The sequence below is a fragment of the Mytilus trossulus genome, chromosome 6, assembly GCF_036588685.1.
Source record: "Mytilus trossulus isolate FHL-02 chromosome 6, PNRI_Mtr1.1.1.hap1, whole genome shotgun sequence".
In the NCBI taxonomy this organism is placed as follows: Eukaryota; Metazoa; Mollusca; class Bivalvia; order Mytilida; family Mytilidae; genus Mytilus; species Mytilus trossulus.
This window is the reverse complement of record NC_086378.1, coordinates 12442571-12459611: the sequence shown is the minus strand read 5'-3', so window position 1 is coordinate 12459611 and position 17041 is coordinate 12442571.

The window sequence follows — 17041 nt, the reverse complement described above, 5'->3', positions numbered from 1 at the left end:
GATTTTTTCTATTTATATGTATTGACCAGAGAACTTTCTATGAATATTGATTTCAATTAAAGCTACTGAATATTCATGTCGCACAATTCAGTGGTGGGGAAAAACGTGACGGACAGATGGATAGGTAGTAAAAATTTTCCGTTGACTGGGTTCAAGGATAAATATGTCATTCTAACTTATTGAAGGGAATGTTGTTATAAGGCATTATCTACGTACTTATATCTGCATAAATGTGTAGCGAAATTAGTCATATGAGGCCATTTATGTTATCTGAAAAGTATTCTCAATATTTGATTTGGTTACAGGGAAGATACTTTTTACTGCTGCAATAGTTCGTATAGAAGGCGTGTAGAAGGGGAAACAGTTATAAAAATGAATATTCATTTGGATTCCTACTAAATACATGTAAATATGTCTTTTGCCAATTGGGGCATAGACCTCGACTGATTAAAAGTTGAAGATTTAATATTTACTTTTGTTTAATATTTCAATTCAATTTTCCTTATTTGATGTATATATAAACATTTGCCAAAGTAAACCATTAATTACAGGTCAACGTACGTTCTCTTATACTAAAATGATGATGTGAGTTTTTAACGACGTTGACTGGCTATAAAGCCCTCGTCCAGTCCTTACAATAAGTGTAATTTCAAATGTTCATGTCTTCCCTCAAATCGAAGAAAATGAAAAGACGGTCAGCAGGTTTAAAAGACGGTTAGTTGGTTTAAACAACAGATACATAAACATATAATTATTAAGAAAAAACTGTGAAAAATCAACTCAATCAAACTCTCAACCAACAAAAAATTATATAGAAAAGAGAAGAAAGTCCCGAGAGAAAAATTTAAAGAATACATAGACGAAGAACACCCGCATCAAGACACTTACTCAGCTATAAAAGGCCCCGATAAGACAATGTAAAGCAATTCAAGCGAGAAAACTAACGGCCTTATTTATGTAAAAAAAAATTAACTAATGATACTGACGATCCACCACAAAGTAATATACATAGAACCATACCACATACCAATATTAAGCAAATACATATAAAAAAGAGGTGGTACATGTATGATTGCCAACGAGACAATTCTCCACAAGAGACCAAATCGACACCGAAATTAACAACTACAGGTCACTTTACGGCCATAAACAATGAGCAAAGCCAATACCGCATAATCAGCTATAAAATGCCCTGAAATGACAATGTAAAACAATTGAAGCGAGAAAACTAATGGCCTTATTTTTATTGAAAAAATAAACAAAAAACTAATATGTAACACATAAACAAATGGGCTATGTCTTCAATTTCAGTAAAATTTTGCATACAGCTCTGGCTCGATGAACTTCAACTGAAAATCGAAATAATAATGCATTAATCTCAATTATCATTTGAAATATTACTGATTGATTCATACAAAATGGATGAACATTTGTATAGAAAGCACATAAAATCGGCAAAAACCCTTCTAAAATTTGTCTTAAAATCGCCAAATCTCTAATTCTACTCCATAGATTTTTCTTAAAAAACTCTATGTTGTTGATACATAAATTTCCGTTATAATGATGCAAAATAAAGATAGGGTCACCGACTTCGTTTTTACAGTATACATCATTCAAAGTTGCGTTCTTTGTGAAAAAAATCCAACAAAACGTCGAAATAATCGTAACGTTATCGCGTTGCAGGCCGTAAAACATTGATTTTTGACGTTTTTCACTACCAATAAGGTAATAAATTGATTATAAGATAAAAAACGAAGTCGGTGACCATATGATTATTTTATATCATTAAAACAGAAATTTATGTGTCAACAATATATAGTTTTTTAAGAAAAATCTATGGAGTAGAATTAGAGATTTGGCGATTTAAAGACAAATTTTAGAAGGTTTTTCGCCGATTTTATGTGCTTTCTATACAAATGTTCACCCATATTAAGAGAAATCAATCTGCAACTTTTCAGCAAATAAAAGAGATAAATGTATTATTTTTTCGATTTTCAGTTGTAGATCAACGAGCCAAGGTTGTATGCAATATTGTAGCAAAATCTGCGACATAGCCCATTTACTGTTCCTTTACCTTGAAAAAAAAAAAACACGTGAAAAAAGAACCTATTATGTGTTGCTCTCCTAGCTACAAAATGTATCCAAAATCAAAGATGTAGAACATATTCTATCATAATCATTTGGTAACTAATGTAATTACTGTCTCCTCCGTGCCCGTCTTGAACATAAAAAAATACAAGAAAGTGTCCAAAGTACACGGATCAAAAACTACCTTGACCAAAAACTTTAACCTGAAACTCCCACTTTTATTTTCTATGTTCAATGGACTGTGAAATTGGGGTCAAAAGTCTAATTTGGCTTTAAAATTAAAAAAATCATATCATAATGAACATGTGTACTAAGTTTCAAGTTGATTGGACTTCAGCTTCATCAAAAACTACCTTGACCAAAAAGTTTTTAACTTTAACCTAAAGCAGGACAAACGAACGATCCTACATTTCGTCGTCGGCGGCAGCGTTAACATTTAGATTGAATCAGTCGTTAACCGAGATTTTCTTAAGGGGGTTCGCGGGTCTGAATCATTTATATAGGATTTCTCTATATTTTTCCATAAATGAACTTTATCTTATAGCTAATAGAAAAATAAAATAAAAAGTGGGGTCACCGTTCATTTGCGCTCACAATCTGCTTTCGAAAGAAGCATACATTTTTGTAAAGGTGAGTTTTTTCTGTTGAAGTAATGGGAGATTTAAAGGTAATATCGAAATAAAAAAAGAAAGTTATTACAGATATCGCTCAAATTTTACAATAATTTAGTTTAAGTACAGCTTATATGGAAACTATATTAAAAAATATATGTCACCGATGAGTTAAAAAAGATAATTCAATTTTAAAGCCAAAAAATGGTATTATTCCACCAAAGGGAGATAATTTGGAACTTTTTCCATGATGTATACATTTTAAAAGTCATCTGGGGCCAACACAAATTGTTTGTTTTGAATGATTCTTGTACCATATGATAAGTAACAACTACAAAAGGTAACAAATAAAATTTGAAATGAAAAACAAATGATTATTTTTTTTCTGAAATTTTTATACCCTCGAGCTTGAAATGGTCTATCTAAGCACATTTGTAGGAATAATTAATGAAAACAAAATTTTATATCATCTGATATTTTAAAAAGCGATAAATTTTGATAACTTACCATTTTCAAAAACCTGACCATGGCGAGGATTATTCATTTTTGAAAAAAAACAGCTTTTACCGTTCGATCAACACAAAAAACAGCAATGGCATCATAAATTATATTAGACGTTTATCATTCATGCGAATTTTCGCGGATTTTAAACTTTTTATTAGACCACAAAAATTCCCGCAAAAGTTATTTTTGGGAATAATTTGTTACGTCTGACACGCATATTTTTGACGTTTTGGTAATATTTGTATCATTATTTGGAACTATTATGAAAAGTTAAAGAATATCTTTTTTATATATTTGGAAACAGTAATACCGGCCTAATCTATGGATATACATTTCATAAAGCTGAACTATTTAGTTTTCATAGAAGAGCTTTTTATCAAATTGCTCTGTCGCATTTCACGGCATTGACGCAATAACGTGCTTAACGTCCAATGCTTGGCTTTCGTAACATAACTATCGTAGGCTCGAAAATAAAAGTGTTACCAACAATTTCAGTAGCCCTTATCATACGCAGCTGTGAAGAAGGTGGAGGTTACATCCAAATAAGATTAACCATATGTAATAAAGAGCTCACTAAGCCAGCAAACTTTCATTTTGGAAATAAAGATACAAAAATAGTCTTGATATTATAATTAGAATTTAAAAAATCCAAAAAAAATCCACATCTCGACTAATTGAGGTGATTCAACTCAATTGATTTAAATTGTGTACAACTTTGGAAATAGAGAATTACAGACTCATGGGAGTGATAGATGCTTATAGCGGTCAACATCGTTATAAACAACGAAAAACTATAACACAAATAGGGCATGTATGCGCAGAACAACCATGTTAAGTTCAGGGTTAAAGGGGTACATGTCCTTGAATGGAAGAACATTTCTACTTTTTTTTCAGGGCTTGTTTTCTAACATTGGACCTTTTTCGGTAAAGATTTTGCAAATCCTTGATCCGTCACTGAATTGAATTACCAGTCTATCAAACATCCCATATGACAAAGCAGCATATTATATCATACGTCAATTTATACTACTGACATATTTTATAATCGAGAACAAATACTAAACTAGGCGGTCTGTATTACATATAAGTCTAGATAACCTAATTCACACACAGCATACAATTTACATCAAACTGTAATACTGACCTTTAAATAAAATATGCACATAATTAAGCTCGATTAATCGAGAGGAGTAGCGAGTTGTCCAATAGAAAAAAAGATATTCTTTAACCGAAAGTGTTTGCGCTAAATTTCTCGTTTCAATAAGTAATGCTTTATATCGGCACTAAATTATACACACAGACTGGAGGCGGTCATTGTTTTAAACAGGTATTCAAGAAATGACAAGTAAGCATGTGAATAAAATTAGAGGTTCAATATAGAGAAGGAAAGCCCATTGACCCGAAGGTCGACGCCTTCATTCTTAGTATGCCGTTAAATTAGAATATCAGCTTGGCAGAATCAGAACACCTCCCCGTTTTGAAAATATGTACCTTCACTTAATTCTAATCATTACCAGGCGGTTTCAACAGGATACTTAATAACTAAAATATTTATTCATACAAAATTGTTCAACACTATTTTTATTGATGCTGTTGTTAAAATATTTTCACCGGTATTACATAAGTGGAAGTATTTTAAATTACAAATAGGCAGCATTAATTTTCATACAATTCGCCAAAATGTTGTTTTCTTACTGAATATACTTTAGAATTGAACTAGCTGCTTGCTTGTAAATTTTTAATAGTATATGTAATTACTGCAAAACAAGTTCTATACTGTTAAATTATTGCAGATCCCAAATTTGCGTTACACTACGTTTCGTAATCATCTATATATATAAAATTATGTAATTTTCTACGATAACTTCTTGCTTTTTGCTTTAGTTTCCCAAAATTTATGTTATTTTCTTATATACCGCCGCCTGCACCAAGGTCATGACTGCCTGTCTGATTTTTGTCGAATTTTACGTTTAAAAAAATCTGTAGGAAATGTTAGATGGCTAATATAACTATTTTAAACGAACCTGTATTCTATTAAGCTGTTTTTAAAAAATCAAGATTTATTCCAAGGTACTAGAAGAATAGTTCACTAATGTATAAAAAAAATGGCACCGACATATTATTAAATTCTAATAGTGCCTATAAGAAAAAGACTCATATAATAACACGTATACTATATACTCTTCCCAAAATGGGAACTCCGGCGTTTGTCACATCGTGGTAACACCACCTACACTATGTGAAACGCCTCCTTTTTAACAAAATCTTGATTCAAATATTACTATGCAGTCACATCAATATTTCTTAATGCAGCATAAAAAATCAACATGCAATGGATGACATCTGTTTCATACAAGTTCAAAGGATAAAATATATTGTATTTTTGACATTTTAATTTCAAATATTTATTTGCACTTAAAATCAAACTAGCATATGATGATGGAATCTTCGATCAAATTTTAAACGGGACAATCATATCGATAATATAACATCAAAAGTTTAAACAACCCATGTCTCGATCTCGCATTTATTCGTAGAAACCTTGTATCACTATAAAGTTTAATCTCACGCATTCAAATTATTTAAAGTGTAAGCTCACGCATTCAAATTATATAAAGTGTAAGCTCACGCATTCAAATTAAGCTCTAGTCAAACCAACATTAAAGTATTGATCGACCATTTTGGATCCATATACAAAATGATTGATTTCACAAATTGAAAAAAAAGTCCAAAGAAGAACACCACATCAGCTACAGTATAATGACAAACCCTAACTGGGACCTACCCGAAAGAAGACGATTTACACATGGACTAGTTTTTTTCTTAACAAATCATCCCCTCAATCGTTGCAGTCCCTACCATGAAGTCCAGCCATTTTAAAGAGGGGGTTCACAACCTAGAGTAAAGGGGGGATCCATCTATCTTTATGCTCCTATTCAAATGCATTGATCGTCCAAAAAAGGGTTTCAATCCCCGACCCCTTAACAGATGTTAATGTCTGTGTCATTTTGGTCTTTTGTGGATAGTTGTCTCATTGGCAATCATACCACATCTTCTTTTTTATATAAGTGTAACCTCCGAAAACGATAAAACTGGCTTACGAAAGCACAAATGTAAGGTTCATGAATTTTTTATACTGGATTCATATATTCTATTCACATTATACATATATTGAAAATAACATTAGTTATTGGCAACGCTGAATAGTTCTATACGAACAACTTTTAATTAGTAAACCTGTTTTCATTTTAATTACTGCAACTATTTGTGTTTATTTCCTAAATATAGTAACACAGTTATACATTAGAATCAATTTCTTCGACGCATTGTTTCATGCAATGCATGATAGGTTTGGTTTTAGGGTATACCAGAAGCTGCTCTGATCCCAAATGACTAATCCTTATTGTTACGGTTAAAATGTAGATTGGTGTAAATTTTCATTTTTCAATTGTGCATATGGTTTGGTTTTGTTTGAATTTAAGGGGGAGTGAAGAAAAGTACAGTATTCTCGACTTGGTAAAGTTATGTTTCGAAGAATATTTTGGGTTACTTAAAACTGGTTTAATAGCTAGCCAAACCTCATAGTTGTACCTTATATCGACAAAATGCTACGAGCAACGCACCAGACATACCTTAACGTGACAATAACTGGGATCCAGGAGACAAAACATTAAAAATAAAGTTACCACAGACATATACGAACAACTTTTAATTTGTAAACCTGTTTAGTGTATAATTTTCCTTTCTTCTTTGGATCATTGCAACTTCGTAACCTTGATATGTTTTTAATGGCATTAATTTCCATATTTAACCAAACCATAAAATGATATGTATAATTATTTAACTCCGTTATAAAAGTTTTCACGAAAATGAGCAATCGACAGGTGCAGTAAAAAAAAGAGTCCTGGGCCCTCCGCCTGTAAAGCCAACTTTTGGAGTGATACTTGTAAAAATGCGTTTATTTTATCTGAAACTCCATAACGGTCCGGTGCCCCTGTCCCACTCACTGAATCCGCTTCTGATCGACGAGAAAGGTGAATGGATAAATTCGACTTTAGAATTGGCTATACTGATGTCGACGCTAAAATGTCCACTAGTATATATATAGTTTTGATTTTTAGCTTTTTGTTAATGACATGCGCCCTCTCTATCAAATGTACTTTAGTGTGCAAAACTGCCAGTGGAAAATTTTACACAAATTATGGCCTACAAAAATTGTCTTTAAAATATGACGCAACACAAACTTGTGTACACAAATACATACAATCACCTGACAATTTACGTCGTATCAAATTCATAAATCTGTTTCTAAAATGAGATCATGATTTACCTATATATAAATGACAATGAACTCATAGAAATAAATACCTGGTAATTGTTTATGGCGGATTTCTTTTTTTCTTAAATTAAAAAAAAAAATATACCTACTATTGTTCTATATTGCAAAATTGTATCTAATAAAGCTAATGAATTTAAATATGATCATAGATTTTATTGGTACAATTTGTTAGGTAACCGGTTAAATACATTCCTCCCAGTGTCAAACACATGAGTTGGAATAAAACAACACAAAAAGTTTGAGAAGAGGCATGCAATACAATAATTCTGATTTGATTTAAACTCACAAATGCATTTAAATATGAAACAAAGTTTATATCTTTTGAAGTAACATAACATTTTTTTTATAATTTAAAAACATTGTTTATGCAAATATTACAGTGTTAAACAATGCGTGTAGTGGTGCATAGCATCAGCTGGTTCATTTCTTTATTTTATACAAGAGGGTTGAAAGATACCAGAGGCACAACGGAACTCATATAGATTGGAAAAATAAACTGACAACGCCAGGGCTAAAAAAACAAAATGACAATCAGACAAATAATATTTCACAAGACACAACATAAAAAACTAAAGACTAAGCAACACGAACCCCACTTAAAACTGGGAGTGAACTCAGATGCTCCGGAAGGGTAAGCAGATTCTGCTCTTCATGTGGCACCCGTCGTGTTGATAATGTTATCAAAAACCCGGTAAATAGTCTAATTCGGTAGGTCATATTCATGCAAAGGGAAGGGGATTGTAGTTACGACGTAAGGAACATATATGACGATACGCGCGGTAAAGTGCGTTCGGATTAAAATTATCTTATAGTGTGATTTTAGAACAGCAACCATTCGCAAAAAAAATCATCAACATGCATATTTCATGTATATGTACAGAAAGGTCTTGACGTGTGTTTCTTATTTTTACTCAATTCTATAAATTATTGTACCATACATTTATTTTATTGATCACACAAATCACAGTTTAATGTTGATAATCGCTTGTCCGGCGGAACAGTTTTAGATTGAATATAAAGCATCCTATGATCCGTTGTAATTTTGACAAAACGAGTTTTGGTACATTAACTTCTTACTAGATTTATATTCTGACGTCATACCCGTTTTTTGGCTTTGGTTAAAATTTGAAGCAAGTCATCAACGAAATATTCCGCTGAGGAACCCGTTTGTATGTGTTATGAGAAAAGTTAAATCTAAATTTCGGACTCCATTGTTATCACTAATAATAATATATTTTAAAAATCGTATATGCGATTTCAACTGTGAACCAACTCGTGATGGCGTCCGTAAAATTTACGAAGAGATATTTTCAACTTCACCATTTGGAACTCTTCGTTTAATGTGAGCAGCAACCCTCTATCAAGAAAATCATGATAGGAAACACAGCCCCGGGAGAGTAATTTAAATATCATTAACTACAGATTCAATGTAATAATAATGTTATTCATTCCACTGACAATGTAATTGTATTAAATGAATAACATTGACAATGCAATTGTATCAAATGAATAACATTGACAATGTCATTGCAATGTCACTTGACAATGTCATTGCAATGTCACTAATTCCATTGACAATGTAATTGTAATATCGTTAATAACATTTACGATGTAATTGTTATGTCACTAAATCGATTGTCAATCATGTATTACATGTGTTGTTATTTTAAATTACATTCTAACATGACGTCCTTCAAACGCTTTGAGTACACACCCGTGGTAAAATATGAATATATTGCATTGGCTGTTCCGATCGTACTCCCACGTCATATGTTTTTTTTATGAATGAAGTACCCGACGTCATAGAATGATGACGTTATAATTTAAGCATTTTACCGGAAAATACACGCTTCTGATACCGAAAATCATCACAACAAGGAAACGTCAACAAACGATGCCAAAATGTGGTATAAGCCCATTTTTTTATACATAGAAGACATATAAGTTAATTAACATTAAAATTCATCCAAATCTATCCAAACAAGTTTTGTGAATAGTTTGAGCATGTCACTTTTTCTGTTTGCTCCGTTCTTTTACGCCAATCTAAAAGTGCGTTAATTTATGAGAACGGCAAATAATGGCCTCCACCTAGAGCGCTTCGATCTACAAAAAAATGCCGTATTTGTCCTATTAGAATCGAAATAATTCATGGGGGCTTGAATATATCTAGATTTTACCACGGGTTTTCCCTTTATGCCGATATTTTACCCCTCGCTATCGCTCAGGGTAAAATATTTGTCATAAAGGGCAAACCCGTGGTAAAATAACGATATATTCAAGCCCCCATGAATTATTTCTTAATTCTAACATGACGTCCTTCAAACGCTTTGAGTACACACCCGTGGTAAAATTTGAATATATTGCATGGGCTGTTCCGATCGTACTCCCACGTCATATGCTTTTTTATGAATGAGTTTCGCGACGTCATAATACGATGACGTTCGAATATGAGCATTTTACGGGAAAATACACGCTTGAAAAACCGCAATCTAATTGAAATGTTGATCTCTGATTACGTTATAATGCAGTATAACGTAATCAGAGATCAACATTTCAATTAGATTGGAAAAACCGAAAATCATCACAACATGGCAACGTAAACAAACGATGCTCAAATGTGTTATAAGCCATATTTGTTTAAACATTTAAGACATATATGAGTAAATTATCATTTAAAATAATTCAAAACTATCTATATGCGTTATTTTAAATAGTTTAAGCATGTCACTAATTCAGTTTGCTCCGTTCTTTTACGCCAATTTAATAGTGCGTTTATTTATGGGAATGGCAAATATTTGCCTCCACCTAGAGCGCTTCGATCCAAAAGAATTGCCGTATTTGACCTATTAGAATCGAAATAATTCATGGGGGCTTGAATATATCTAGATTTTACCACGGGTTGTCCCTTTATGCCAATATTTTACCCCTCGCTATCGCTCAGGGTAAAATATTTGTCATAAAGGGCCAACCCGTGGTAAAATCACGATATATTCAAGCCCCCATGAATTATTTCTTAATTAAGGAATGTATCTCCCTCATGCAAAGCTCCGATTTCTTTCACGGATTTGGCTATACTTTTTGGACATTTTGAATTATAGCTCTTCATCTTTTATATAAGCTTTGGATTTCAAATATTTTGGCCACGGTCACCACTGAAGAGACATGTGTTGTCGAAATTTGCATCTGGTGCAGGAAAATTGGTACCGTTAATTTTATTAATGATAGCAGCAATACGTTAAAACACATTTCAATCACCCTCCCTAAAAATAATAAAAATAAGCTTATTTAAGTATAATGTCCGCCATGTGGGATTTGATCAGTATACACTGTGGTAACATGCAGACGATGGTAGCAGTATGTGAAAATTATAGCATTGAATGGAAATTTATGTATAACCCACTCCTAGGATTTACAGTATACGGATATGGATAGTTAACTGAACATTGCTAGAAAACAAAGATATCGTGATGCCGACGTTTGAAACATTTAATTTAGTAATGTAATTCAAATAGACAGGGAATACGAAACAGATACAAAAACCATTAAGAAACAAAATTGTAATCTGCTAACCGAGTCCCTGTGATATATACATGTAAATGTGTCTCTGTTTGTACGTAACAATGTTGCAAGTACTTTATCAGTGTGTGTGAAATTTATTTTAAGATGACATAACTATTATCAAAATGGATTGGACTGAAAATCGTTAAAGTACAAAACCTTGATAATTTTATAAAGCCCTTTATCTGCATAAACACAGTAGATTATTGCTGTTCCATGCACTTAATTTCTGGACTTGATTTGTGAAGCGTTAGAGGAAAACTGGTGTTTCGAACACGTTACGCAACATTTGTGGGCGTGGCATTATTAGTCAATTTAACTTAGAAAAGAGCGGTAATTAAAAATGTCATTTCAACAACCGAGGGCTGTTTAGCAAATCAAGGTCGTTAAAAACGTCCATCATCATCATTTCAACATGCATCGCTATATTTAGCAAAATTTTTAGGAATTTTGGTTCTCAATGCTCTTCAACTTCGTACTTTTTTTGGCATTTTTAACTTTTTTGGATTCGAGCGTCACAAATGAGTCTTTAGTAGACGAAACGCGCGTCTGGCGTATATACTAAATTTAGTCCTCGTTAACTTTTTGGATTCGAGCGTCACTGATGAGTCTTTTGTAGACGAAACGCGCGTCTGACGTATATACTAAATTTAGTCCTCGTATCTATGATGAGTTTATATTCAGATATAAAAAATATAAATAATGATATTCACCTCTTTTATCACAGTACATAGACTTCTTAAGTTGAAACATTGAATCTTAACTACAAGTAGCATTTTTAAAGACCTCTGATGTCAAAGTCGGATAAATCTTGTTAGACAACAACGTACATCTTGAAATTAATAAATACAACAAATATAGTTGACCTGTTTCCTTTAGAAATTGATAACAGAACAAAACATTCTATTAAATTTGCTGACCTTTTGCTATTAGTACTTGAAGATCTTTGAAAAACAGACCAAAACACAAAAACTTGACATCGACCGTTGATTCTTGAAAATAAGGTCAAGGTCAGATGATGTAAAATGTATTGACATGCTTCGTAGAATACAGCTTGACAGACAGACACACACTTTATACTTTGCAATTTTTCCATGCTCCAAATATAATTGATCTGTGGCTTATTGTATCTGATAAAATTACAAAATCACACACACTTATCATTTGCCTATGAATCATGAAAATCAGGTCAAGGTCATATGAAACCTGTCAGATAGATATGTACATCTTACAATCTTTTACTAGTTGAATCATAGGAAAACACCAATTAAGACACAAAAACTAAACATTTTTTGCCAAATAAACATGAAATTAATGTAAAGATCAGCCATGTACACCTTACCCTCATTCAATATATAGCGGACCTTATGCTTATATGATTTATCTATAAGTAAAAGACAACGAACTCATGAAAATTATAATTGATTGTGGCAATTTTCCTTTTTTATAAATGAAAAAAATATACATACAAATTTTATATTGCAAATTTTTATCTAATCTATCTTTTGAATTTACATATGATCATAATTTGATTGGTACACATGCTGTTAGGTAATCGATTGAATACATCTTCCCATTCAAAAATACATGAATTGGAGTATAACAACACATTAAGCATGTTAAGTTTCAATAGATGCATGCAATACAATGAATTCGATTTTAATCAACTCTCAAATGCCTTATAAATTGTATGAAACATAGTTTACATCTTTTGATGTAATATAAAATTTCAAAACTTAAATTGCTAGTGTAAATGTTTCAATGTTAAAGTCATAAGAAACCTCAAATCAATAAAAAATAATGCATATGTTTTTTATAACTCAATGGATAGTTTTCATTGTAAAACTTATGTACATATACTTTTTTCTGAAGAAAACTCTTTAATTTATTCATATTTAGAAGAAGTTTACTTTATTTGAATTGCTTCCTTCCAGCAAGCAATTCCCCCGATATATTTTCCGTATGCAAGGTGACCTCAGTGTGACCCATCTCGTAAAAATCCGGTGACCACAATATGCATGGATGTCCTTAAAATAAACTATTATCTGAATTTACATGTTCAACACGTGCTCAATTTCCATGCTTTTTTGTTTATTTTTCGTCAATTGTTGACAAACATGTGACAATCGTTAAACTTCGGCTTCAAAACACGAACTTTAATTACTTGCCATATTTTCACAACAACACTGACCGATTGAAAAAAAAAATGACGATTATACGAAATTTACACGAAAAAAATGATAAATTCGAGCACAGAAGACTAAGTTTATGATGTTTGTATGCATTGGTTTAAGAATTGGAAGACCATTATTTTTCACCGGTCACTCGTTTCTTATGACTTTAACAAAATGCATGTAAAATTGTACCACATCAGCTGTTGCATATCTTCCTTCATTATGGGAAAGTTAACATTATAGTAAATAAACTCGTCATAGAAACCAGGACTTAATTTGTATATACGCCAGACGCGCGTTTCGTCTACAAAATACGTTATTAATTTCTTGCGTCCGAAGCGCTTTTCTGGATTTACCTTCATCAGTAACGCTCAAAGCCAAACATTTGAAAACCGAAGATGTATAAGTACCGAAACCGTTGAAGAGCTGTATGTCAAAAATACCTAAAATAAATAAGACTCATCAGTGACGCTCGAATTGAAGTATTATATTTACATTACTAGTAATTAAATTGGCAATCTAAAACTACGTAACAAAAGGACGTAAGATACTAGAGGGATAGTCAATGCAAATTATTTGTTGCCAATTAATGTTATTGTATTGGAATTATTCAATGTCAATAATTCCATTGACAATGTAATTGTTATGCAACTTATTCCACTGACTACTAGTATGTAATTTTAATATAGTAGTTCCATAGAAAATGTTTTAACTTTTGATTTTTTCTACGCTTTATACTAATATTCCCCATGCTCAGTTGAAAGATCGACTTGACCATCTCATAAAACAGAGCTTTTTCTATAAAAATGGGAATCGTTGATACAAATTTCTTATTTTGGGTTACAATAATTCATATTTTGTTAAGAATCACACTGAATCTTCCAGAAAATATACTGAAGATGATATTATCAAAATGCTGGACTTTTTGATCGACAATATATTTGTTGAGTTTGAGGATTTATATTTCAACAGACTAATCGGCCTTCTAAAGGACAAAAAGAAAAAGCACCTTGCGAAATTCTTTAATTTTACTTTCCGATATATTGATGATGTTCTATCATTGAATAACCCATACCTCAGCCAATACTTACATCTCATATATCCCAGTGAACTTGAAATTAAGGATATTAATGGAACTAGAAGGACTGCTTAACACCTTGATCCTTTCCTCAATATTGACGTACATGGACGACTTCACACGAAAATCTATGATAAACGGGACGATTTCATACCCCCAATTATCAATTTCCCATTTCTCAGCAGTAACATACCCTCTACCCCTTCGTATTGTGTTAACATATCACAATTGATACGTTATTCACGTGCTTGTTCACTCTATACGGACTTCATGTACAGGAGTGTGCTCCTTACGCAGAAACTGCTCCAACAAAGTTATGAGGAGGAGGACAGATTAAAATTGACACTCCGTAAATTTTATGGACACCATCACGAATTGGTGGATCCATACGATGTGTCTTTTACCAAACTAGCTAAGGACATTTTTACAACATGGTAGATTGTGGTTTGTCATTATGTCGTCTAATCTTTTAATTACCAAACGTGACTTATTCCCGATTGTGACGGTTTTGCTGAATGTGAATTAGCATTACTATAAGACGTGTTACGGTACTTGTCTATCCCAAATTCATGTATTTAGTTTAAATGTTTAATGTTATAATAGTTATTTTCATCGGATTTTGTCAAATGTGTTGACGTCTTTACTATTATATTTATGTGTTATGGAAAGAAAAATTAATCACCGCCTTCATTACACAGATTTAATTTTGTTCAGCGTAATCTGTACGATAATTTACGTTTGAAGTTGGATTCATAACTATAGTGCATAACAAGATTTTGTGAGGTGGACGAAATTGACTTTAAAACGATCGTATTGACTTTTGATGTGCAGAAATAGGCAGATCGGAAAAATTTTGACTTTAAATACTTACTCCTTAAGTTTGGGATTAATTGTAATCAACATATTCCAATGAGACTGAAAAATGCTTTTTTTTATTATGCTAAATAATAATTTTACCAGCCGTAGTCGTGCGTAAAATATATTTCGGCATTTCTCTTACGAAAATTACTTGTTTTATGGAACAAAACGTATTATTTGTAAACTTTCTCTTTAATCTCACTGCAAAAAAAATAATTCTGATTGATGCAGTGGTATTGTCATAAATTGCACTGGAGTGAACAGTGGTACAGCAAACGTCGAATTCCCTCACACAATGTTATCACACACTATAATAAGTATTGCAATATTTGTTTGTGTGTGTAAATGAGGTAGGTGAGCATTTTGTGGATTGCATTTTCATCTGTTGCTAGACGTACGGCTTACCTTATTGTTTCTTAAATATTTACAAAAGATATATTCTCTCTTGTTCTTTTTTAATTCCTACATTGTCTGTCTATTTCTTCTCATGCAGTCTTTAGTAAATTGATTTATTTTCAGTTATTACGAGGCCATAATATTCATTTTCAACTTTTTATTCGCTTTTGTACTTGCACAACATTGACTTTCACTAACAAATATATCATGATTGCAACCGTTTCAGAATAATATGTTTGTAATGAATAAAATTGAGAATGGAATTGGCGAATGTGCCAAAGATACAACAACCTAAGCAAAGTGCAGAAAACAGCCGGAGACCACCAATGGGTCTTCAATACAGCGAGAAAATCCCGCACCCGGAAGTGTGCTTCAGCTGGCCACTAAATAAAAATGTGTACTAGTTCAGTGATAATAGACGTCATACTAAACTACGAAATATATAAAAGAAACTAAAATTAAAACTCCTACAAGAATAACATAGGCCAGCCGCTCCTGACTTGGTTTATGTTTCTGTTATTTCGTAGTTCTCCTCTTAATTATATTTAATGTGTTTCCCTCAGTTTTACTTTGTAACCAGGATTTGTTTTTTTCTTTTAACTCGATTTATGAATTTCGAACTGCGGTAAACTACTGTTGCCTGTATTTTTTATATATCTCTGTTTTCATGTAAGAATGCTGTGAGGACTTTAACAGTGTGTGTGAAATTTATTTTAAGATTACATAACTATTATCTGTGACCTACTAACTAAAGTGCATTGGACTGCAAATTGTTAAAGTACAGAACATTTTCATATTATATTTTATCTGCATAAACACAGTAGATTGCCACTGTTCCATGCATTACATTTATTGACTGGATCTGTGGAGCGTTGGAGGGTATATTATAACTGGTCTGTTTGCATGGATTAGTGAAGCATTTTAAACAACATTTGTGGGCGGAGCATTAAAAGCCAAGTAAACTATAAAAAGCGGTAAATAGGTAATTTTAAAAGTCCGATATGAAAACATCTTCATGAAGATATTCTTCGCCTACTTGAAACATTGAGGTTTAACTACAGGTATCATTTTTACAGATCCCTGAAGTCACGGTCAAATAAATCTTGTAAGACAACACTTACATGAATATCAATAATGTGGACATTTAAATAAATTTCCTGTAACAAAACTTTGAATTTTTCGAAAAACTAAGGATTTTCTTATCCCAGGCATATATTACCTTAGCCGTATTTGACACATCTTTTTGGAATTTTGGATCCTCAATGCTCATCAACTTTTTACTTGTTTGGCTTTATAAATATTTTGAACGTCACTGATGAGTCTTTTGTAGACGAAACGCGCGTCTGGCGTTATAAATTAGAATCCTGGTACCTTTGATAACTATTTACACATTGTATGGATAAATTACTCAAAAAACAGACCAACACACAAAAAT